This window comes from Podarcis bocagei (genome assembly GCF_964188305.1).
Source record: "Podarcis bocagei genome assembly, chromosome: 3".
Classification (NCBI taxonomy): domain Eukaryota; kingdom Metazoa; phylum Chordata; class Lepidosauria; order Squamata; family Lacertidae; genus Podarcis; species Podarcis bocagei.
Genome location: NC_138127.1, coordinates 74,998,454 through 75,023,475, shown reverse-complemented (window position 1 = coordinate 75,023,475; position 25,022 = coordinate 74,998,454). Strand labels below are relative to the sequence as shown.

The 25,022-nt window shown below is 44.8% G+C and overlaps 2 long non-coding RNA genes across 4 annotated transcripts; one reads left to right on the top strand and one right to left on the bottom strand.

Moving 5' to 3' along the window:
• Positions 1 to 666: 666 nt before the first annotated feature.
• On the bottom strand, positions 667 to 14,767 carry LOC308582936. 3 transcript variants are annotated; one of them, XR_014005951.1, is made up of 5 exons: positions 9,643 to 12,039; positions 5,562 to 5,650; positions 4,153 to 4,354; positions 3,283 to 3,433; positions 667 to 824 (listed from the first exon to the last, which is right to left on the bottom strand). It is a non-coding gene; the product is annotated as an uncharacterized lncRNA (long non-coding RNA). The 3 variants fall into 3 exon arrangements; XR_014005949.1 differs by lacking the exons at positions 4,153 to 4,354; positions 9,643 to 12,039 and adding an exon at positions 14,060 to 14,767; XR_014005950.1 differs by lacking the exons at positions 4,153 to 4,354; positions 5,562 to 5,650; positions 9,643 to 12,039 and adding exons at positions 5,273 to 5,492; positions 14,060 to 14,767.
• A 378-nt stretch (positions 14,768 to 15,145) lies between these two features.
• On the top strand, positions 15,146 to 16,635 carry LOC308582941. Its single transcript, XR_014005957.1, has 2 exons — positions 15,146 to 15,862; positions 16,142 to 16,635. It is a non-coding gene; the product is annotated as an uncharacterized lncRNA (long non-coding RNA).
• The last annotated feature ends 8,387 nt before the right edge of the window (positions 16,636 to 25,022 follow it).

Below are 25,022 nucleotides of genomic sequence, written 5' to 3'. Positions count from 1 at the left end.
CCACCAACCCCCCCCCCCAGGAGCTGCTATTTACCCCCAAGGTGCTGTTTGCAGCTGGAGGGGCATTATTGAAAGGAATAGGAAACTCTTCCCAGGCTGGACTGCCAACAACTATTTTCTTTAAAATAAAAGTGGCCCAGTTAAGCACACTTTCTAAAAAGCATGAATAACATATAGTTTTGTCCGAGTGTCCCAAGTATAGCTGAACGGCTGTTACTGGAGAGAATGCTGGACTACATGAAAATCTGGCCTGAACCAGCATGATCATTTTAATGCCAAGTTAATGTGGTAGCTTTTTGGAAAGGCTAAATTTAAAAAAAATAACAAATTTGGATTTATTTTAAAGGCTAGTTGTGCTGGCAGCAGTTTTGAATTACCTTTCCCACTGTGATTCACTATGATGGCATTTATGTATGATCTTGCTCATCTCCTGAGTTCCATCTATGATGGAACTCAAGGTGGCATATGTCAGTTTCCCAAGAGGTCTTGTGCAAGGCTGCTGGTTCATATGCCAACTTTGGGTTGGGGTTGAGCAAGTCCTCTGTTAATGTTGCACAGCTAGAGGATGAATGAAGTCCGGGTGGTACTAACAGGAGCTGTAGTTCAGTGAATTTGTGCAGCTGCTCATATGTATGAAATCTACTGCGTGTGCCCAAAGGATGACAGTTGTTTTAAATGCCTTCTCTTTTGTTCAGAGAGGTTGCTTCATGATGTAAACTGAGCACAGCTGGTCGGCGGTTGAGCTTGCGGTTAACAGCCAGAGCAGTTCCAGTAACATTTGAGTCCCAACCCTCATCCTGTTGCCTCGGCGTGCAGGTGTTTCCCTTCAAAGGTGAAAGCAGCTTATTTAGATTCCAAAAAGGGGATGGATACTCAGAACATAAACAGAGGCTCCTGGATCAGGCCAATGGCCCATCGAGTCCAGCATCCTGTTCTCAGAGGGGTCAACCTACAAGCCAGGACCACATCGCAAGAGCACTCTCCTCTCCTGTTTCCAGCAACTGGTATTCAGAAGTATTACTGCCTCCTGACTGTTGAGGCAGAACATGACTATCATGGTTTGTAGACATCAAGGTAAAAGGTAGAAAGGTAAAGGACCCTAGCGGTTAACACCACACTGAGAAGCATATGTTTTCCCTTAAAAAAAATCTTCAGCATCCAGCCTGGGAATGAGTTCTGTATAACTCAGAAGTTTGCACATGGTATTGTGAGCATTAGTTGGTCCCAATAAAGCTATTGATTTTCCTGGGAGAGGGGGAGGTAAAGGACCCCTGGACAGTTATTAAAGGTAAAGGGACCCCTGACCATTAGGTCCAGTCGTGACTGACTCTGGGGTTGTGGCGCTCATCTCGCTTTATTGGCCAAGGGAGCTGGCGTACAGCTTCCAGGTCATGTGGCCAGCATGACGGACCAGAGCAGCGCACGGAAACACTGAGTCCAGTCAAAAGCGACTATGGGGATGTGGTGCTCATCTCGCTTTCAGGCCTAGGGAGCAGGCGTTTGTCCACGGACAGCTTTCTGGGTCATGTGGCCAGCATGACTAAACCACTTCTGGCACAACGGCACACCATGATGGAAACCAGAGCGCATGGAAACGCCATTTACCTTTCCGCCACAGCGATACCTATTTATCTACTTGCACTGGCATGCTTTCAAACTGCTAGGTTGGCAGGAGCTGGGAGAGAGCAACGGGAGCTCACTCCTGGCTGTTGAGGCAGAATACAACTATCATGGCTAGTAGATATAAGTAGCCTTATTTGCCATGTATTTGTCCAGGCCTCTGTTAAAGCCATCCAAGATGGTGGACTTCACTGCCTCTTGCACAAGCGAGTCCTATAGTTTAAGTGTCGTGTGCAGAAGTAATTTATTTCCTCTGTCCTGAATCTTGCAGTCTTGGATGTTTTACCAGTTTTAGTGTTAATGAGAGCAGGAGAAAAACTTTCCTTTATCCCTTTCCTCCATGCTGTGCATAATTTTACAAACTGTTATCATGTTGCCTCTTCCTCACCTTTTCTTTAAACCATAGGAAGGCAAACTAAGGCCTGGAGGCCGGATCCGGCCCAATCGCCTTCTAAATCCAGCCCATGGACGGTCCGGGAATCAGCGTGTTTTCACATGAGTAGAATGTGTGCTTTTATTTAAAATGCATCTCTGGGTTATTTGTGGGGCATAGGAATTTCTTCATATATTTTTTTCAAAATATAGTCTGACCCCCCACAAGGTCTGAGGGACAATGGACAGTCCCCTGTTGAAAAAGTTGGCCGACCCCTGCTTTAAACTAAAAAAGCCTAGAATGCTGCAACTTGTCTTCATAAGGGCGTCACTCCACCCACTTGATAATTTTGCTTGTCCTTTTTGGAAACTTTTCTTGTGGTGTTTCCCTCACCCCTACGAAACATTCCCCAGCCTCTTCAGCTGTCTGTACCTCCTGATCTGCAAAAGCACCACAGGAGGACTTAGCCCACAACATCTTCTCCTAAGTTTTAATTTGAAATTTGGGAAGCCAGGGAGACTGACTACCAAGTGGCGTAAGATTTTGTTTTAAGGCCTCCCCTAAAAAAAACTGGATTAAACACAGCACTATAAACATGATTCTTAACAGGCTCAGGGATAGCCCCCAGTGAGCCCTGGCTTAAATAATACCTTGAATGGTTTTACAGCTATAGAGTTGCTGAGAATCGACATCTTTTGCGGTCGTTTCAAAGGGGCGAGTGCATTTCTATTTCTTTCCTTGTTGTCGTGTTCTCTCTTAATGAGCTCCCTCCTTGCACTTGCTGAACAACTCAACAGCTACTTGCAGCCACTGTTTTCTCTCTTGCATCCAATGCTGCTAATCAAGCCACTTACGCTCCTAGACTCGACAGCAAATCATTTCAGCAATTACTACCCAAGAACAATAAAATGCTACTGTTTTTTTCCCCTGGTGTCATTAGCGTGTCCCAGACATTGTGTTCTCCTGCTTTGACGTGCAGTAATAGTCCCGTCCAAATGCATTGCCCGCCGCATTGCAGCTTCCCAGCTGTGCCAGCTTTCCAGCCACAATGGCTTCTCCCTCCTCGGAGACGCTGTTAATTTTCAATTGGAGCCCTCCAATCCGCTCCTGCTACTTGGGGAGTTGCTGTTTAGCCTGTGATTTGCCTAATTTACTATTCTAATTACTGAATTGGCTGGGCAGCCATCTGTCTGCTACGTGAAGTTCCTTGCAATCCCATTCCGAGTATGAGGCCAGTGAAGTTGTAGGGAATACTGAAGACCTATTTAGTCTCTGTAAGGAAAATGAACCTTTGGAGCGTTGTCAACAAGTCCAGAAAGGGTGGCTTCCTCTTAAATTTCAGGAGCTCTTGAACTTTCTTCTGGACTCAGGTTGGTCAAATTGTCTCTTTCTTCTGCACAGGGTGACCACCATCACATTGCCAAAAAGGAGAATTTGTTCCTGGTAAAAGAGGACAAAAGAGGGGAAGATTTGCATGTGCTAATATATACATGCATATTTCAATGTAATTACTGTAATTTAAACATTTTTCAGCCCTGACACTGAGGTCCAGCATCAAGGGCCTTTTGGTGGTTCTCACACTACGAGAAGTGAAGCTACAGGGAACCAGGCAGAGGGCCTTCTCAGTAGTGGCACCCACCCTGTGGAACACCCTCCCACCAGATGCCAAGGAGATGAGTAACTATATAACCTTTAGAAGACATCTGAAGGCAGCCCTGTATAGGGAAGCTTTTTAATGTATAATGCTTTATTATGATTATATATATGTTGGAAGGTGCCCAGAGTGGCAGGGGAAACCCAGTCAGATGGGTGGCATAATATTGTATTTCTTATTCAATAGTAAATAATAACAACAGCAACAACAACAAGTCAAAAGCCAAACCATTGGCACTTTCAAGATGCTCAGTATTAAAAGCATGTATTTGTCTGGCATTGGAAGGACAACAAAATTGGTGCCAGGTAAGCTTCACTTGAAAGAACAATGGGTGGACACCACAGAATCTACGGTACTTGGATCCCACTGACTTCATGAGGTATCCTATATTTGAAGCTGTATATATCAAAGTGCAGTTTGGGCCAGCCTTTGAGATGCCCTGAATGGAGTTCCATTCTGTCTTTGGCTGTTGAGTCTTCATCCCTGAACTCTGTAGTCTTCTTACCACTGCTGCAACCATCACTGAAGATCCATTGAAGTCCAGATTAGTCTCTTCCAGTTGCCGGGTGCTTCTTGGAAGCAATCTTCATTTGCTTTCTTCAGCCCTCTGCTCAGGTCCTCTGTAGAGCTAGCACTTGGAAGCAAGTGCTCCACTTGCCCAATGGCTGGGCCAGCTGTGGCATTTAGATATTGTAGCAATGGAAACTCTGAATGAGATGTTGGGAAATTAAAAGAAAACCTCAGTGTTATGAAAACTAACCAAATGATTCAGGCCTAGGAAACGTGCAACATTACAATAGTTGACATTTGGGCCAAAGAAAGAGTCCCAGCCACCTACACCCTAGAATCATAGAATCATAGAGTTGGAAGAGACCACAAGGGCCATCGAGTCCAACCCCCTGCCAAGCAGGAAACCCTGATTTGGATCACTGAAGGTTCTTTTCCCCCTTCCAATTCCTCAAAGTTTCTCAAGAGCAGTTCAGACAATTGTGCAACTGAATTATTGTTGACCTGTCTGTTTCTTTTCTTCAGGTTCACATCTGCTTCAAAACATGTGTTGATGGTTTTGTAGGAATCAGATTGGGCCAGCAAGGATTCAGTAGGCTTGCTGTTGCTGGCTGGGTTCAAATCTAGCTTATCAAACATGTATTTGTCAATGTAGACTGTTAAAAGCAGCACTGTGGAGTTCATATTTGACGCATAACACTTATGTAGAAAGTACAGTAAAATATCTAGATTCCCCATAGCCCAAGTTGTGTACATTCCATGCTTTGGAAAAGCATGGAAAGAAACAGGTTCTGTATTTGAATTCTTCATCCAGCTTCTGTAATCTGAATAAATCACTGCCATCAAGCAAAATTGAAAATATTCAGAGCAACTTCCAATTGCCTTGCCACTTTCCCCCAGGAAACAAATGGCAATCGGGTTTTCTGCAGTTTGCTGTTTGTTCCAGTTTGGTGCTAAAGAGCAGTTTTTTCTAAGGGAAAGCGGCAAGACAAAGGCAAAACTGCTTAGAGCCATGCTTTGTAGGCCCAGGACAAGCGGGAGTATAGCTGAGCCCTCAGTGTGCATAATGCATCCTGCTATTGATAGGAAAAATATTGAACCTCAGTCTCACCACTCACCCACAGGAAGTACGACTTTGATCTCATCCATGACCAACTTCTGATATATCACCATCCACTGCTCACATATCTTCAAGCTTATATTTGCAGAAACTCAAACTTGCTTGAAAGAGCAAAAGCTGACATTCGTAGCGTGCAGAATTTTGTATCCGGCACAGAATTCCGTGCATGCACAGATCCACAGCACAGACAGATCGCTGGAGCCAGTTGTCTTTGTTAACTGCTGACAGAAACAATAGAAACCTCTTAACAACCACAAAGGAGTATTGGGATTCAGAGATATGCATACCAGAGAGATCTCTAGCTGTCTGTCGTCTTCTTTCCAGTGTTGTGTTCAGTCTGGAAGGTTGCTGTGTCTAGCAGTTGCCCTTCATACCCCTGCAGTGGAATTGATGGCATAAATCAGGGTTATGCAGCCGGCAGTCCTCAATGTTGGTGGACTCCCAACTCCCATCCTCCTTGATCATTTGCTAGCCTAATTAGGGATGATGGGAGTTGGAGTCCAAGTGCTTCTGGAAGGGCACAAATTTATTAACCTCAATTTAGATGGATAAATAGGCCAGGTGCTAATAATAAGAATAATGATGATGATGATGACGATTGCTGGAAAGTCCAAAGGTGTATTTCAGGCATAGGCAAACTTGGCCCTCCAGATGTTTTGGGACTACAAAACAAGTATTGCACTTGGGCAAAAAAAAAAAAAAAAAAAAAAAAGAGAGGCACAAATACAAGATGGGTGACACCTGGCTTGAGAGCAGTACATGTGAAAAGGATCTAGGAGTCTTGGTTGACCACAAACTTGACATGAGCCAACAGTGTGACGCGGCAGCTAAAAAAGCCAATGCAATTCTGGGCTGCATCAATAGGAGTATAGCATCTAGATCAAGGGAAGTAATAGTGCCACTGTATTCTGCTCTAGTCAGACCTCACCTGGAGTACTGTGTCCAGTTCTGGGCACCACAGTTCAAGAAGGACACTGACAAACTGGAACGTGTCCAGAGGAGGGCAACCAAAATGGTCAAAGGCCTGGAAACGATGCCTTATGAGGAACGGCTAAGGGAGCTGGGCATGTTTAGCCTGGAGAAGAGGAGGTTAAGGGGTGATATGATAACCATGTTCAAATATATAAAAGGATGTCATATAGAGGAGGGAGAAAGGTTGTTTTCTGCTGCTCCAGAGAAGCGAACACGGAGCAATGGATCCAAACTACAAGAAAGAAGATTCCACCTAAACATTAGGAAGAACTTCCTGACAGTAAGAGCTGTTTGACAGTGGAATTTGCTGCCAAGGAGTGTGGTGGAGTCTCCTACTTTGGAGGTCTTTAAGCAGAGGCTTGACAACCATATGTCAGGAGTGCTCTGATGGTGTTTCCTGCTTGGCAGGGGGTTGGACTTGATGGCCCTTGTGGTCTACTCCAACTCTATGATTCTATGATTCTATGATTCTACAACTCCCATCATCCTTAGCCAACAGGACCCAGTGGTCAGGGATGATGGGAGTTGTAGTTCCAAACCATCTGGAGGGCCGAGTTTGTCTATGCCTGGTGTATTTGAATGGCCACAAAAATTGCTCATGAAGATGGCCTTAGCCTTCATTGACTACTCCGGTGACAGAGTTATTTCTTTATGATCCTTGAAAACAGGTATCTCAAGCATGCTTAAATTAACTGCTTCAATCCATCAACAGTATAACACAATATATATTACAACTTGAATCAAGCTTGTTTGCTGGGGGTATGTAGTAGCCAAATTCAGGACCCCTGTTTGTTGCAATCACGGAAGATAGGAATATAAGAGCTGTCTTATATGAAGTCTGATCACCAGTCCATCTAGTTCAGTACTGTCTACTTTGACTGGCAATGGCTCTCCATGGTTTCAGCCAGGGGACATTCTCAGTTTTAGCTGGAGATGTCCTGGATTGAACCAGGAACCTTCTGCATGCAAGGCAGATGCACTACATCTCCAGATAAAATTGAGAATATCCCCTGGCTGAAACCATTGAGAACCATGGCAATATGATAGCCTCCATGTGCAGACAAACACAAGCTTTCAAATTCCACAGGAGTCTCCATCATTCATCTGTGTTCCAGAAAAGCGTGCATTAAAATATCCGCTTTGTTTCTCTTGCAGGCCCAGTGCTTAAGAGAAGATTTAAAACAGCCAGCCTGTTTGTTGAAATTTGCAGTTTGCATCACTCAGCTGGCATCATGCGCAACGTCTGGCTTCGGAAAGCCATAGCAGTGTCTCCCCTTGCATGCTGCCCTTGAACTGCCGCAAGTGTGAGTGGTGACGGCTCAAGCTGGCATTTCACCCACTTGGCTGCGGGAGAGAAGAAAGGGATCATGGGGAAAAACCAGCCTCCAACTGGCTGCTGTCAGATTGGCAGCCGTTTCTCACATTACAGTGAAGGGAGCAATGCTGTAAGCTGCCTTAGGTCCTGCACTGAGAGAAAGGTGGGATATGCAAGGTAATGAAATGAAATGAAAGCAGCAGCCAGGCTAAGTGCACCCTGTCTTGTCTATGGGATCACTGTGGTAACAGGCGGCCCTAAAGGACATTAGAATGATAGATGGGCCATCTATCTTGTGCTCACCTGCTGGAGGTGAGGTTGCAAAATGAATGATGAGAAAATTACAGCTGAGCAAGCCTTGACTCTGCAGGGCGTGGGCAGGGCACATTCCTAGCAGACAAGGGAAATAAATCCAGCCCTTTGGTTATCTCCCTGTGCATAACCCCAACACATATTTCTGCTATGCACTCCACTTCTGGGGTTATGATGTGGGCAAACCCATTCATGTCATGAGATACACACTGCTTTTACTTCCCTTGCTTGTAGATTGCAATGGCATGATCAGCTCTTGCTCCAATAACAGTCTGGCATAATGGGGAAAGGTTCCTTTAAGCAAAAGCAGAGTGCCATTCTTCACTCTGAAAATACTCATTTCTAAAAGCTGAGGATCAGAGCTTTAGCTAGGTTGCTTTAGAACCTGAGCACAAAAAGCACCACTGAGATGTAGATCTGACGCACTTCCAGGTGATGGCTTAATAATAATAATAATAATAATAATAATAATAATACCCCACCCATCTGGCTGGGTTTCCCCAGCCACTCTGGGCGGCTTCCAACAAAACACTAAAATGCAACAACCTATTAAACATTAAAAGCTTCCCTAAACAGGGCTGCCTAAACAGGCCATTGTAAATAGACCATTCAGGTATCACACATGGAACATTGGCAGCAGTTTTTAAAAAGCACTTTTTGCTTTTTAATCCAGGGTAAATCTGGATTGGATTTGGAGTGGATTGGAATATAGGCTGGTGTTTTGATGGCAAGGACATCGTGTTGGGCTCTGCAAAACGAAAAACAAAACACCTTGTGTAGATGAGTAGCACCCATCCCACAATAAACACCTGTCTGAAACTGTCCTTGGTCTTGTAAACAAAAAACAAAAAACCAGTAGCTTGGAGGAAACTGAATCAGCAGGAGATGAACAAGAAAAAAGCCTACTGGTGCATCAGTGCCTGGGGACAATGATGCAGACTCATGTCTGAAGGGCAGGGGTGGGGAGCGCATAAAAGCAAAAACTGAGCAAGGATGGGGAAGCCATGACACACACCTCTGGGAGACTGAGGGGAGGAGGGGGGGAACTCCTTGAATTCTTCAGCAACCTGCCTCATCTCTGCCTCTTGCCCCCCGCCCCAGCCTCCACTTCTGCCTTTGAGTCTAGACTGCTGTTTGCCACAGCCTCTTCCAGCTCATTAAACCCTGTTGCCTCTTCAGCATCCAACACCTCCTGCTCATAGCTGTCAACTTTTCCCTTTTCTTGTGAGGAATCCTATTCGGAATAAGGGAATTTCCCTTAAAAAGGGAAAGGTTGACAGTTGTGCTCCTGCTCCCAGTCTGCCTTCCTCCCCTTCTCCCTCTGACCATTCATTGCCATCCCACCACCAATCCCTGGCTCTGAGCCTTCTTTCGTTGGAGGTTCCCTCAGGAGATCTCCAACTGCCTCCCTCCACTCGTCTGCATCCAGCCAGTCTATGACACCGGCATCTCCAGGTACGACTGGTAAAGGCATCTGTCGGAAAACCTGGAGAGCCACAGTCATTTAGTGTAGACAGTACTGAGTCAGATGTGGAGAGCACTGTAGTAACACCCAGCTAACTCGGTGTAAGTAAGCTGCCGGTGTTCCCACTCTGTTAACAACTGCCTCCGAAAGTGTTAAGTAAGTGTTCTTTCCAAGCTCTTGTTCTGAACAGTTTATATAGCACACGGTACAAATGAGCAAACATGCTGCCCTAGAGAGGCGACAACTTATCTGGAGGGTGTACATAATCAGGCATTTCAGAAGGAAAAGAATGCAAGTTATTTACCATTAAATCTGTTGCTGCAGGGAAAGATTTCTAAAACCCCTTCGCCAAGCAAGCTCCTTCCCCGCCCCTGGAAGGTTTCTCCGGCTTCAAAACAGCACCAGCTCATTAAAAGGCAGGGCAGCCAGGATTCCATTGCAGTCTCACACTTTTTCTTTCAGAGTTTGTGGTTTTATATGGGTCTCCCGCAATCCCCACCCCACCCCCGCCTCCATCCCCCAAAGCATCCACTTGACTGCCCAGGAACCTACAGCACCATCGGCTGAGAAAGCTGTGGCGAAGAACAAACTCCCTCGAGTTTGGAGCCCTGGAGGGCAGCCATGTTGAAACTATCATTGTTTCGGCCCATGTCTTTCATTAAAGGCTGCCAGATAAATATTTACAGCTGGTCATGGGAGGAGGCAAGTTGGGGGGACCTCGGCACATTTTTCTTCATTTCACTGCTCATCTGGCGTAGGCTTTTGCATCTATGCAATATTGCGTTGAATTTGTCGTTGCTGTTGTCATCTTGGTGCATTAAGAATTGTGAGCTTTCATTTCAAAATAAGCCGTATATGAATCCCACTGTAGTACCAATATGGCAACGTCTTGTAGAGGTTTTAAGGCATATGCCAGAACATAGTTCTTGGTGTTTAATGAATCCCAAATTTCAAGGGAGCTCCTCCCTGCCTGGTTTTGAATTGTGTTACATCGGGTAATCTCCCTGGAAATCTGAGACGCCCTGTGTCAGTGTGGCTTCTGGCCTTGTGGTGCTGCTATGGAATGCCAGGTCAGTCTGCAATATGTTCCTTCATACATAACTGACAACGTGGGCCTCAGTCCACAAAAGCTTATTCTACAATAAATAAATCTGTGAGTCTTTAAGGTGCTTTTGGTGTAATGGACTTATCATGGCTGCCGCTCTGGAAATTGCACTTGGCCCTAGTGGGACAAGTTGGGAATACTGTTGGTGTTGTGCCCATCCCACTGAACTGTCTCCCTGAGATCACCAAGCTGGTCTTGGATCAGGTGCTGAAGACCCGCTGGATGATTGTCCTGGGTGTTGTCAACTTCCATGCAAAGACTGCCTCATCAGAAATGACTCAGGACTTGAAAGTGTGCACTTAAGAGTGCACTCCAGATTTTATCTTTTGAAGATGGGTTACCTGACATCAAGGTAGTGTCAGGTGATCACAGTCTCACCAGAATGGCTTCAAGGCTGTGAACCCATGTTAATGGGAGAACCTGAGGTGGACCCCATGCCAGGACACAGCCTTCATTGAGTCCTTGAGAGTCCTGACCACAGAAATTGAATGCAGTCTAACCTACTGGTTTAAGCCCAGTTTAACCTACTTTGCCTCTCCATGGATGACATCCTTAGGATCATATATTTATATATTTGTGCATGGCAACAAATGAATCTGATCAAGCTGCATTAAAAAAATGGTATTTTGATGTGACTCTGAAGGGAAAGGTTACGTGATGGGATGCAGCAGTTTTGGCTTCCTGGCATGGCTATAACCACAATTTCCAAACCACGCAGCTTTCAGCGAGTCAAAGTATTCATTGAGCATCAACTGGAATAAAAGAGCTTTGGAGATGTTGAAAAGGAGCCTGAAAAACTGTCATGGAGAATGGGGGGGGGGGTTAAATACAATCCATAATAGACAGCTGGGGATTCAGCATACTGTTTAGGTCTCCTGTCTGTGATATACAACCTACATCTGTCCAAACACAGACCCCCTTCCTTTGCTTGCCGAGATGAATCAACAACAGCTCAGCAATGATCGTTTCCAGCTCACACTGAGGCCTACAGATTAGAACACTCCGGATTCCACTTGTCAAACTGTCTCGCTAGGACTTGGCCTGCGTTGGGTTTCATGGTTTGTTTTTAAAACTCCCTCAGAGATATTCGTATGAAATTGACTTGTGCTAGAAAGTTTATTTGGTTTTGGGATCCAGTAGGCCAAGACAGGGAAACTGGGAGGAAAGGGAAGGCATGTAGGGATCTCTGTCCCACAGCTTTAGGGAAGGGTAGCTCAGTGGTTGAGCATCTGTTTTGCTGAGATGCTGAGTTCAGTCCCAGCATCTCCGGAGATCTCATCTTCTCATCTTCTGTCTGAAACCCTGGAGAGCCTCTGCCAGTCAGTGATGGGGGAACCATATACAGCACCTTGAGCTCCTTGGAAGAAAAGGTAGGATAAAAAAGTAATAAGAAATTAAAAAGCAAGCAAGGCAATACAGCATCTCTTTTCCCATTCATGCTTCTGCAGGCAATATTAACCCAAAGCACCCCCTGACACAGCAATTCCTCCGGGATTTAATTACTGGATTGTTTTATTTGTGTGAGAAATTCTTCATTCAGTGGATAGGGAGGAGGATGAATCAAAGAACAGGGTTAAAAGTTGTATAAATATGGGCATTTTGCAACTCCCAAGCGCTTGACATTCCAAGTGAAATAATGTTTACCAGGCCTACTATTTGGTATGTGGTTAGATATTTACCTGTGCCATACCAGAACTGTACTGCGTTAACTCCTCCATGGGTCAGCAGGTTGTAATGTGTTAATTAAAGTGTGTGATGGTGGCAAGGAAGGAAGAATTTCTTGGGTGGGGGAAAGGGTTCATGCCACATATGAAAGGAAGAATGATGCTTTGATCTGTTTATTTTAGGAAATATATTGCTTGCTTCACCAGCGCCCATTCTCTTCAAAGGGCCTCAGACTCATTGTCTCAGCAGAAATCTGGAGTTGTTTGTAGTGGATTAACAAAGGATGGATTAACAAAGGATGGACACAGTGGACTAAATATCTAAGGATGCAGTCAACGGCTGGGTATATGTGTTGTGTTTTTATTTCGCCTGTTTCAGAAATGCTGTGGTTTCTTTCCTTGCCTCTCTGTTGAAATCCAGCACCTGTTTTGCCGCCTTATGGAGAAGCCAAAATTGTCCGGTCAATGTGCTATATGCATGTTTACTTGGAACTAAACCTCACTCGGTGCAATAGGACCTAGCACATAGTACAGTGGTGCCTCGCAAGACGAAAAGAATCCGTTCCGCGAGTCTCTTCGTCTTGCGGTTTTTTCGTCTTGCGAAGCAAGACCATTAGCGGCTTAGCGGATTAGCGCTATTAGCGGCTTAGCGGGCTTAGCGGATCAGCTGATAAGCGGCTTAGCGGCTTAGCGGATCAGCTGATAAGCGGCTTAGCGGATCAGCTGTTAAGCGACTTAGCGGCTTAGGATCAGCTGATAAGCGGCTTAGCGGCTTGGGAAAGGGGGGGGAACCCCCGCAGGAACTCGCAAGACATTTTCGTCTTGCGAAGCAAGCCCATAGGAAATTCGTTTTGCGAAGCACCTCCAAAACGGAAAACCCTTTCGTCTAGCGGGTTTTCCGTCTTGCGAGGCATTCGTCTTGCGGGGCACCGCTGTACTAATCTTTGCAACCTTCTTCGAAGGAAGACTTGGCCTGCTGGCCAAATCCAGCCCTCCAGGCAATTCTCTCTGGACCCCAGGATGCTCCCCACACCATGCCCCTCACTAGCCTTGCTCCACACTTCCCTCATTTTCTCCAGTTGGAATGTTTCTGTGAACTGTGATGATGCTTCTTGCAGAACTTGATTGAGAGATTGATGGGTGGCAGCAGCGTAGAAACCACTGGCTTTTGCGTAGCTGCAATGGAGCCCACAGGACAAACACAAGAGCTACATGTGCTGCTCCTCTCCCCTTTGCCTCTAACTGCTACCTTGTACTGGCCCCTGGCAGGTTCCCTGCAAGGAAATGCAGCCCTTGTGCTGGAAAGGTCCCCTACAACAGTTTTATGGGTTGGTCCCCCTTGGTATCACTACAGATGGAGTGTGGGCTATAATAAATATTTTCAAGAATAAGCCAGTGTGCAAATAAATCACTGCTGAGGTACATCCACAATTGTGAGGTGTCACAAACTGTTACCATTGTTGAAGTAAGGGCAGTCAATCGCAGTTAAGAAGCTCAAATGATATACAGCTGACCCTCTAGTTACGTACCGCTCTGGATACGTAACTTTCGGATTACGAACATGGCAAACCCGGAAGTGTATACTGCACATGTGCAGAAGCGGCGCCTCTGCCTACGGACTTTTCGGGTTGCAGACGGACTCCCAGAACAGATTTAATTCGTATCCGGAGGGTCCACTGTATATGACTGAAACCCTTCTTTGGAGACTTCCAGACTTCTTTGGAGACTTCCAGACTTTGGAGACTTCCAGACTTTAGCATTCAAAAACTTTACTTACAGAAATATATAGTTAGATAAATCAAAACATATTTACAGTCAAGCATGGGCTTACAGTCTCTTTTTCTAACTTCCAAACAACTGTATTTTCCTCTTTTTCCAGAGCTCAGCACTGAGCCTTCTGTATCACAATTAGGCTGTGCCTTGCAGCTCCTTTGAGAGATAACTGCTTTTACCTTCTCCTGCAGCTTTGCTCTCTTTCAAGCAAAGAAGCACTCCAACACTCTATGGAACCTAGCAGTGTTTACAGTGGATTCTAAAACACAGTCATCTTGCTTCACATAAAATGGAGTCTCTCTTTCACTAGATACTTCCCATGTGACCAATGTTAGCCAGCCACTACTGGAGAGAACTTTCTAGAATTCAGTTGACAGCCAATCAGATTTAAGCACATAGTAATGCATACAAGCATTTACAATTTCAGTGAACTAAATTACTAAACTTAGCAACCATTGGCTAGGGACTACCTCTGATGTCACAATAGGTAATGGCAGATGAGTGGATATAAAAGGGCATTTTCCTCTTCCCTAACAACAATGTACAGTGGGCAACAGCTGTGATATCCAGATGCCCAGTCTTCTATCTGTAGGAGGCCCATTCACAGATGAATGGAGGCTATCTGGTTGTGGAATGCTATGGAGCACTAATAAGGCAAGTTCACCTGCTGAGCAGGTTTGCAGCCTGAATGCAGCTGATGTCCATGGTCAGAAGCTGGATGATATCTAGAGATGGACCTAGTGGAAGATGGAAGATGCTGGTAGGTGGAATTTGTATTTGAAAATCAGTGGATGCCACAAGGCTGAAGCAGGCTGATATTTGTGGATGTAAGATGGCTGAAGCTGGTTGACATCAGCTGGTGGGTATTTGTGGGTTGAAGCTGAGGCCTGAATGGAGAGTGAATTATCAGTGAATATGTATGTTGGCGTTCTTCATGGATGTTGGCTGGCATATGCTTGTGGGGGGTGGGTTCCAAATGTGGTCACTGTGAATGGTGTATGCATATGCATGACTGTGATGTCTGAAAGGAAACTGGTGGATATTCATGAAAAGATGAAACTGGAAAGCTGTGCTGATGCCTCTCCAGCTATTACCTTTGGCTGCAGATGTCCAGGTTCCCAGCTTGATAACACGGTAAGCGTAGGTAATTAAAAAGGAGGATTTATTCCAAAAACAAACAGATAGCTTTGGGCAGCTCTAAGGAAGCCACCGACATTATCATTCAAGATGACCCTTCTGAAGACTGCTTCCGGTTCCTACTTCCAGGTGTTGTTGGACTCCAAATCTCATCAGCCCCAGTCGTCATGGCTAATACCAGGAACGATGGAAGCTGCAGTCTAGCAACTGCTGTAGGACTACAGGTTTCCCATCCCTGCAAACCCATTCTCTGAGTACAAATCCATATGTAGCCGTGGGACGGTCAGCCAAAAAAAGACTGCTATTGTAGGTAAGGCTGACTGATCAATAAGATGAAGAGTTGCAAATCATTTTCTAGGAACCAGCAACCAACTGCGCCATCTTGCTTCCTGTGCCTTGGAACATTCCATAGCTTTGAATGGGGGAATTGCTGAGCCAAGTGATTGTGCATGTATGGGAGGGAGAGACAGCAGAAATTGAGAGTGAAGAGGTCTAGCCTTCAACAGCTTCTGCTACTGTGCAAATATTCGTGCACTTTTCAGTATAGTTGGCATCCCTTTTGAATTTAATTTTAAATCCAATACTGGAGAGCCTTGAGTCTCCCCTACTCTACCTTATAAACACTTTGGGGGGAGGGCCTGGCTAACAAACAATGAGGAGAGATCTTCCAACTCTGCAGCTTCTTACGCTGGTTCCTGTGTGGGTCAAAATGATGTTCAGTGAAACCAAAAGTGATTTGTTTGAGAAGTGCACTTCTCCATTGCAAATGCTCTTTCTTGCTCTGCCTCGATCTTCCTATTTCTATCAAGGTAATCGCTTCATGTGGAATGACTGTTCCAAGTGAGGTATTCTTTGTTTCTTTTTCATCTTAAATTTAACAACACAGTAATAGCTTGTAAATGAAATGCTGCTCATTTATTGAAACCATATTCATCAAGACTGAGCTCCCACGTGGGGGAGGCATGTGTGTCCAATTGCTGCAAAACCTTGGCAAATATGCTTTTAATAAAGCCCTGGTATTATTTAATGCTCAGGGAGCAACAACTACTGAAACCCGGAGCCAAGACCAAAGACTGAGAAGATCAAGTTTTGAAAAGTACACCAAGTGGTTTGTTTCTTTGCAGCTGAAAGGGACTCCACCCAGGTTTTAATTTGAGTCCTGCGGATCATCAGAGCTTAGCCTGGGATCAACCTTGGAATATGTGAAGTAAGAATATTGGAGAGTGCCTCTAAACTTGGGCTCCTGGATACCCAAGTGGCATTTGTTAACCAGAGCGCACTGCATGGCCCAACATGATACATTCCTTGGTGACCTCTAGATGGGATTAGTGGAAGCAGAGCTGCCTTTCAAAAGGAACTGCAACAGGCACAAAATACAACTGCTTTCAACAAGACCAGGCAGACAATGGAATGCAGTGGAACACAGGAAGCTGAATCAGACCATTGGTCAGTATTGCCTACACTGGCTGGCAGCAGCTCTCTGGGTTTTCAGGCAGGATCTCTTTAACCTCTATCATGAGATGCTGAAGATTGAACCTGAGATGGCCCACATGCAGAGCAGATACTGTCACTGATCTTTGGCCATTAAAAAAAATAATCACTGATTCTTTAAAGTTCACAGTACAGTGGTACCTCGGGTTACATACACTTCAGGTTACATACGCTTCAGGTTACAGACTCCACTAACCCAAAAATAATACCTCAGGTTAAGAACTTTGCTTCAGGATGAGAACAGAAATCACGCGGGAGCAGCGGGAGGCCCCATTAGCTAAAGTGGTGCTTCAGGTTAAGAACAGTTTCAGGTTAAGAACGGACCAAATTAAGTACTTAACCTGAGGTACCACTGTAGTGGTCTTCTTGACCTTTAATATCTCAAATGGTCTGGTGCATACAAAAGCAGCTCCTTGGACTTTGAGCTCGTTGGAGGAACCTCTGCTATGGGTTCTTTTAAGATGCAGGATGAGAAGCGATTTATGGAGGAGAAGGCTATTGACAGCTACTAATAACCACAATCTACTTTTTGATTTGGGATACTTATGGACCACACTTCTTCCAAAGGAGCACAGACAACAAACACAAAGCAATACACATCAGCCATGCAATATAAAAATCATATATTGGTTAAAACATAACACGCAGCATAGCTGCTAAATATTTACCATTTCCTTCTAAAGCAGCAATGATGTTTATAATCCACCTTCAAAGTACTCTGCTTCTGAATACCAGTTGCTGGAAAACACAGCAGGGGAAAGTGCAGTTGCATTCAGGTCCTGCTTGCAAGCTTCCCATAGACATCTGATTGGCCCCTGTGAGAAAAGGATGCTAGTGGAGATGGGGTTTTGGCTCTGACCCAGCAGCGTCCTTTTTAAGAGGAAGAACATGGATTCTTCCTCCACTTCCTGCTTTAGAAATTCAGGCATTCTATATCTTCCACCTACCAATCCCATCAGCAGTGTACCTATATATAAGTTAAACATGCCAAACTTCATCTCCCTACCATGTCTTGAAAGTAGTTACAATTTAGTTATAACCACAAGGATGTGTTGGTTCTATTACTTACATCTTTCAGGCTTCATGTATCTTAGGCTTAGTTTAAACATACCATTATGACCACTTCCCATTCTTCTCCAAAGACTCTCACCACCCCCTGCAGCAGATTTTTTGGGTCTGCAAGAGGCTGTAGAAGGAGGGACTTGGCAAACATCACTCTCCCCCACTTAGTCCTTATGGAAGCCTCTGGTGGATCACAGAGCTTTCCATCAGCAGCGGGAGATAATTGGATTCAGTGCTTTTCTTTCCCAGGCTTCAGAAAAACTCCCCCCATTCCATACCTAGATGCCCATGGGATGTTCCTCATGGAGGAAAGAGGGAGGGAGAGGAGGTGATTTTTGCCGATTGCTCCTTCCTTCTGCAGGTCCCTGCAAAGTTCCTCCAGAAAGTTGGAGGAACCCTCTTGAGCAACATGGGAAGCAGCCCAAGGAGAAAGGGGAATCAGTAAAATAAAAATAATCTCCCCCTTCCTCTGCTAGAAGTCAGTCCCTCCTGCAAACTGAAGGGTGATTCTGGATCCAACTCATAAACTGTGAGGGGCCTTGTAATCGGATGAAGACTGGGCACCGCTATATGTGTTTGTGAAGAAAATAGAGGAAACTTCCTCTCTGGCCAGAGATATGAGAGATGCAAACGATAAACCCAGGCAACCTAGCGGAGACATGTTTCTTTAGCCAACTCCCCTTTGAAATATTTCAGTCGAAGTTGCATTAACATTCCCTTCTTGGGGCTATCTTGAGATCTGCCAGGATTCCTGCAGGCAGAGGTTCTGAACCCAGCTACAAGGCTCCAGGAAGTCTTCGGATGAACTCACTTGGCATCTTGAATGTACAAATGACAACAAGGGAGTTCCCGGAGAATTATGTGGCCCTTTTCAAAGTGCTGAGACCCCCAGCTTTCTTGTTAAGGCTCCTCTGAGCTCTTATCGAGCCCTACCTTTCAAACCTTGGGGGGCTTTTGTTGAATTGTATGCATGCAAACCTTACAGGCATGGAGACAATCCGGAATTTTCATAAGCTTGAACCACACCATCTAGGCTGACATCAGAAATTCAGTCAACACATCTGTATCCTACAGTTCCTGAAAGGAGTTCTTGGGTAGCATATGTGGGACCATTCAATTTTATTCTCACAACATCTTTAAGGTAGATTAATTTGAGAATACAGTGGTGCCCCGCAAGACGAATGCCTCGCAAGACGAAAAACTCGCTAGACGAAAGGGTTTTTCGGTTTTGCGTTGCTTCGCTAGACGAATTTCCCTATGGGCTTGCTTCGCAAGACGAAAACGTCTTGCGCTTTTTTCTTAAAGCCGCTTGAAGAGGCGCAGTTGCGACGGACCGTGCTTCGCAAGACGAAAAACATCGCAAGACGAAAAGACTCGCGGAACGAATTATTTTCGTCTTGCGAGGCACCACTGTAAAAGGTAAATGACCCCTGGATGGTTAAGTCCAGTCAAAGGCGACTATGGGGTTGTGGTGCTCATCTCGCTTTCAGGCCGAGGGAGCCGGCGTTTGTCCACAGACAGCTTTCCGGGTCATGTGGCCAGCATGACTAAACCGCTTCTGGAGCAACAGGACACCGTGATGACTACCTAGTGAACTTCATGGCTGAGACTAGGCTTCAAATTCAGTCCCCTCAGACCAGGAGTGAGGAAAAGGTAGATCAGGAACTACAGGGAGATCAGAACCCACCAAATATCTCTAGATAGCATTGAGAGCAAGGCCACTGACATGGATCTTTACACATGAGCTCCCCTGTATGGGAGCAAGTGGCTCTTTCTGCGGCAGCAAAACCTGTGTCTGGACTGTACCACATCAGACTGCGGGGGGGGGGGGGATTCAGAGAAGGGAATGTTCCTTCATAATCGACTCTAATCGTGCAAATCAAAACTTCTGGTATGCTCTTGAACCCCTCTCATAAAATACTGGCAGATTGGAGGCACTCAGTTACACGTGTAGAGTTTTGAGCAGTACGACACAGGTTTGCTACCTCTCTAAGAACTCGGCCTCTGACATAGCAACCAGGGCGTGGAGAAGGCTCAGACGATGAGCATGTGCTGTCAGATGGGGCCAGCCATTGTTCCAAAGAATGTATTTCACACAGGCCAGATGTTAAAATAATCTCCTCTGCTTGTGCCCTCTCCCCGGTTTTTAATTGATCTCCGCATTTGTCTGTGCTTTCCGTGAAAGGACTGGAGGCCTTTCCTCATATTAATGAATCCCAGAGCAGCCCTTTCATTCCTGCAGCTGGAGATCGTTACAAACTGTTATGGTTTCTTAATCAGCAAAACTCTCTTGTCCCATCTCCCCCCACATCTAAAGGGGGCTCGCTATTGCCTTTATCTCTTGCCTCCTCAAACTCCCTTCATTTCTATTCTGCCTGACCTTTGATTGCATGAAATTAACTCCCTCCCCAACCCTTCTTCTTGTACACCTTGTGTATCACCTTTGCCATTGTGTGCTAAGTGGGCAGGAGTGGGATAGAGAAACAGCAAATACGCTTGGAGCAATATGCCCCAATTGCTACCTTGACCATCTCTATTTTTTTCCCTTGATTAGCGGATTTTATTTGAGTCTGTTCGGAGATTCCCAACAACCCCACTGACCTTGCTCCAACCTCTGCATTTGTTTACACACCTAAGGAGCGATTAGAGGCTTAAAAGGTTCAAGCTTTCAATCCAAAACAGTGTATCTATTCTAGCAAGGAGTATGGGCAAAAAGACTATGAAAGGAATACGTTTGCCTGAGTACGATAAACCTGAAAACTTTGACACAGAGTAGATTCTAAGGTGGAATCTGCACACATAATAAAAAACGCTGTGAATTTTTTTTTTAATGTGTTTCCAACACATTTAAAATGTTTTATTTGCAGTTGTATAGCTGAGTCCTAAGTATTTTATAGGCCCCGCAGAAGAGATTGTGTTCATCTTGTCTATGAGTGTTATGTTGTGGAACCAGCTGGTTTACAACAAGCTGCTCCTTTTGGGGCTTTTGCAAAATGCTAACAGTCTTGCAGCTCCAACAGCTTCTGCTTGTTGTAGAAACCTTCTGAATTTTCCCTTCCTTTAACACATTCTGAGCTTATCATTGGGCTGACTCAGGATTCCTTCATTGCTCACCTGATTGGCAGGAAATGTTCAGTGCCCTATTTCTGTCCCAGTTGCTGGCCAAATAAGCTTTTTGCCAGGCCAGGAATCCCTAAACAGTGCACCAACAGAGAACTGCTAGTGAGCTGTAAGAAATAAATCTCAGTGTAGACAGGAATGGATGCTTAGGATTTCTAGCTGTGAGGGTTTGTGGTCGAGGGGTTCAGTATCATCCCTTATGACTTGTCCCTTTCTAATTGGACAACAGCAACAAAACAGATGATGAAGGGTTAACATACGGGGAAGGTCTCAGTGGTACAGGAAGAGCTCATGTTTTGCATGGGAGAAGATTTCCGGTTCTAGCCCTGCCATCTCAGTGAAAAGGATCTCAGGCCAGGAGGACTAAGAAATCCCTTCTCCGCCTGAGACCTCGGGGAGCTCTCTGCAGGATTTAACATGAGGGTTAAATAGGTTTCCTAGGCTTACAAACGTGCAAGATACACATGCTGCAAAATTCTGCCATTTTGGATGCAGAATTTGATCTCCATCTCTCCATTGTGAAAAATAACAGACCCTGCAGTGTAAGTTTACAACGAAGTTTCCCACAACCCGGTATTATACAGACATTCTAAGTCTGAGCTTCTCTTTTTGGTTTTCTCTACCAAAGGTCTCAAAGCCCAGGAAATTAGCAGTCAGATGAAATTTATATCCACAGGTGGACAGGATGTTGCCTACTAGTCTTTTCCATCAACTGGTCATCCAGTTGTTCTCGCAGAGGTAACTTGCATCCTTTCTATTCATCAGCTATACAAACCCATTATTTCTCATTAAATTCATTTATGAGGAAAATCCCCACATTCCTGGCTCACTAGGTTTTACTTTCTGCAACGCCTATCCTCAACTGTCTCCTTAACTGCCCAGCTGCCACCTCTCACTCTCTCAACAAACTCTAAATTCTTTCCCTTACTCAGACTTCACTGCTTCATGAAGGTGTTTTGCACAAACCAGTGGGACATTGTGTGCTTCTGGTAGATGGCTCTTTGCTCTTTTGGAATCCATGGAACTTCTTCTCTGTAAGCATGTTCAGAATCCCGATATAAATACCCTGTGCAAATCATTGGCTCTGTAATTCATGCCTTTTTAAAATCAGCCTTTTGTAAATTTCTTGTCATGTCACATTGACATGGTTATTTATTTGTGGCAGCCTTCAGACACAGGGCAGATTATCTGGAGGTAGCAGGAACGTGCTCTCCTAAGAGAAGCAAGCCATGTGTTGAGCTTTTTAAAGGAAAACCCCAAAGTTATTGAGCAATCGTGAGTTTTTGATTGACTTGCCTAAGTCCAGGACAAAGCGCCGCCTTTCGGAAATTCCCCCCAGCCATCAATTCCACCTTTGAAATACCAGTAATGTCTGGGAAAATCCAGACATATGGCAGTCCTATCTTGCGGTCTCTAACAACTCATTTTTCAGCCCATAGCTCGGCACCCTGATCCTTGTCAACTGACTTTAGCTACTTCAGGGACAGTCAGTTTCATCTGTGCTGTAGTAACGAAAGCAGGCCATTCTGCTTGCAGAATGCAGGCAAAGGTATCCAGTTCAGTCCCATATATTCCCTCTACACAGTTGCACCGGGACTGCTAGCTACAGGGTTAACCAACAGGATGCCATATGGATATGCCACCATTAGCTTTCTGCTGGAAAAGTTCTTTGTGCAGTTCATCAGCAGAACCACACATGATCTGGGATGCATATGAAGTAGCACCAATGGTTGCTCTGGAGTGGCCAGATGTCAGATTCTGCACGGGAGGACAACTTGGGCTCCATATATTTGATCCTATGGATTGATGTTTCAACACAGCAGCTGTGTGTGTCACAGTTTTTCTCCTGCACAGTTCTACTGTTGCTTTCTTATTAATTGAAGAACAGCCACCCTTATCAAGAAGTACTGCTATCACATCAATCTCCTCGCCCTCCACAGAAAAAATAATATGCTCTCACCATGATGCTGGAGGGACTGTGGGGAGTGGGACCCATTAGCCCCATGTGGTGGTTGTGTGAAGATACGTCTCCATTTTGGATGGATGTCTTCCAAGAAATCGATAAAATGACCTGCCAACTCCTACTCTCTCTGACCCATAGATGACACCGCTGCTCATCTTTGACGGGCAGCCTAAATCAGTAATTTATAAAGATCTTGCAGCCTTTCTTTTTGTTGCTCCATGACTTGGGATCACCAAGAACTGGAGATCTCCTGCAGTCAGTTTCTTCCATTGCTGGTATCATGAGGTTTGGAATCTAGCACTCATGGAAAAGCGAGCACACAAAATCAAGGCACTAAAGAAAGAATCTGAATCAAGACAAATTCCTGGATTTCCAGGATTCGTGACATACCTTTATTATAAAAAAGGTAAAGGACCCCTGGACGGTTAAGTCTAGTCAAAGGCGACTATGGGAATCAGCACTCATCTTGCTTTCAGGCCGAGGGAGCCGGCGTTTGTCCACAGACAGCTTTCCGGATCATGTGGCCAGCATGACTAAACTGCTTCTGGCGCAACGAGTGCCAAAGCGCACGGAAACGCTGTTTACCTTCCCACTACAATACTTATTTATCTACTTGCACTGGCATGCTTTTGAACTGCTAGGTTGGAAGGAGCTGGGGCAGAGCAACAGGAGCTCACCCTGTTGACAAGCCCAAGAGGCTCAGTGGTTTAGACCACAGCACCACCCATGTTTTACCTTTATTATATACACTACTGAAGAAGGGAATGCTAGAAATCTTCTGGTCACATACAGAGAACTGTGGCCGAGTATTCTGGGTTGAATGAAGGTCAATTGATGAACTTTCCATACAACTTTGAACCTGATTACATTATGGATAATTATTTTCTCTCCGCTGTTGTTATTTATTTTTGTAGTTTTGTACCAAATTTTTATTTTAGGAAAAGGAGTTGTTTGGGTCAATTATAGTGCTTCACTGTTTCACAAGTGTGACTTTGATGGGGAGAGGGGATATACCCTTAGCATACAGGGAATTGTTGAACTAGTCCATCAGTCTGTAAAGATGGAAATGCATGCAGCCCTTTCTATTTGGACAAGGGAAGGTAAAACTAGCCTATCAAGACTTACACCAAACATGAGCTTCAGGAGGGAAGGGTTGCTTGTCAGCCATGAGCTCATGCATCTCCTAGTTGCCCTTCACACTGCTGTAGGAAATATGTTTCATACTTTGAACAGCAGAGTTTTAACAGGAAGGGCAGAATTAAACTCAGACGTATAAAAGCCTAATAACACTAAGCTAAACTGAAGATCAGATGCCAGCTGATAAAAGGATTTGTTCAGTATACAATGAAATTCTACCTCTTTTAGTGTTAATTGCACACACATTGCTCTCTGCTTGCTGAACTGGTTCCTATGATTCATGCTATTTGGTTGCCCACTTGACATTTCCAAACCTAGCCTTACAAAAACAGCATTTTAGAAGTTAGCTTCCCTTCTGGGTTGGGGAGATGTGTTTTGAGTCAACGATAAATCCTTCATGGTTTGTGGAAAGGTCAAAGCAGTAAAGCCAAATTGTTTTTAAGAAAAATATATGCTTATTTTATTAACAGAGGGAGATGAAAATTTATGAGGGTGAAATTCACACTGGTTGTTTAAAGGGTTCTGAAATAACAGCTTCCCACCCACTCACATGGGAGGAAAAAGCAGAGCTATGAAACACACACTTTTAGGTTTCAGAAGATTTCAGAAGTTTGTATGCAAAAGGACAAACAAAGCCCATGTGATCAGAGTTTAATGGGTAGCAGTTAGTATGGACAGCAAAGTACCATTTTACTTACAGCAGAGTATCAATAGGCCTGAAAAGTGTCTGGATGGCAATTTGCCACTAACAGGCAAGATTACACATTATTGACTTAAGTACCTTCACAAATAAAGGGGTCTGCTACATTTGTCTGTTCCTGCTTGCTCTGCTTTTAATGATCCAACCCTTCTGGCTCGAGACAAGTATCTTCTTTCCTAAACATGAATTTCCCTAGTACTCATTTTAAAAAGGACCCTTCCAAAAGCACAGTTCTAATCTATCATCTTTGGTACGGCATAGTATTTTATAAATATTTAAGTAAACAAAGTCTGGAATGATCAGTGGGTATTATTTAACCCAGGGACACTGCTGTCTGGATTAATCTCAGTCCTGGTCCTCTTACCCCATGTTAATGTTCAGCCACTAACTTTTTCTCCTCCTCCTCATTTACTGTGGGGCTCCAGGTGGCTTCCATTTCCTTCCTGATGGATGAGGTTGCTGAGTAATATTGTGCAGAGTTGTGCTATAGGCGACCAGGAGCTCCGTCTCCTTTTCATTTAACTCTGTGCTC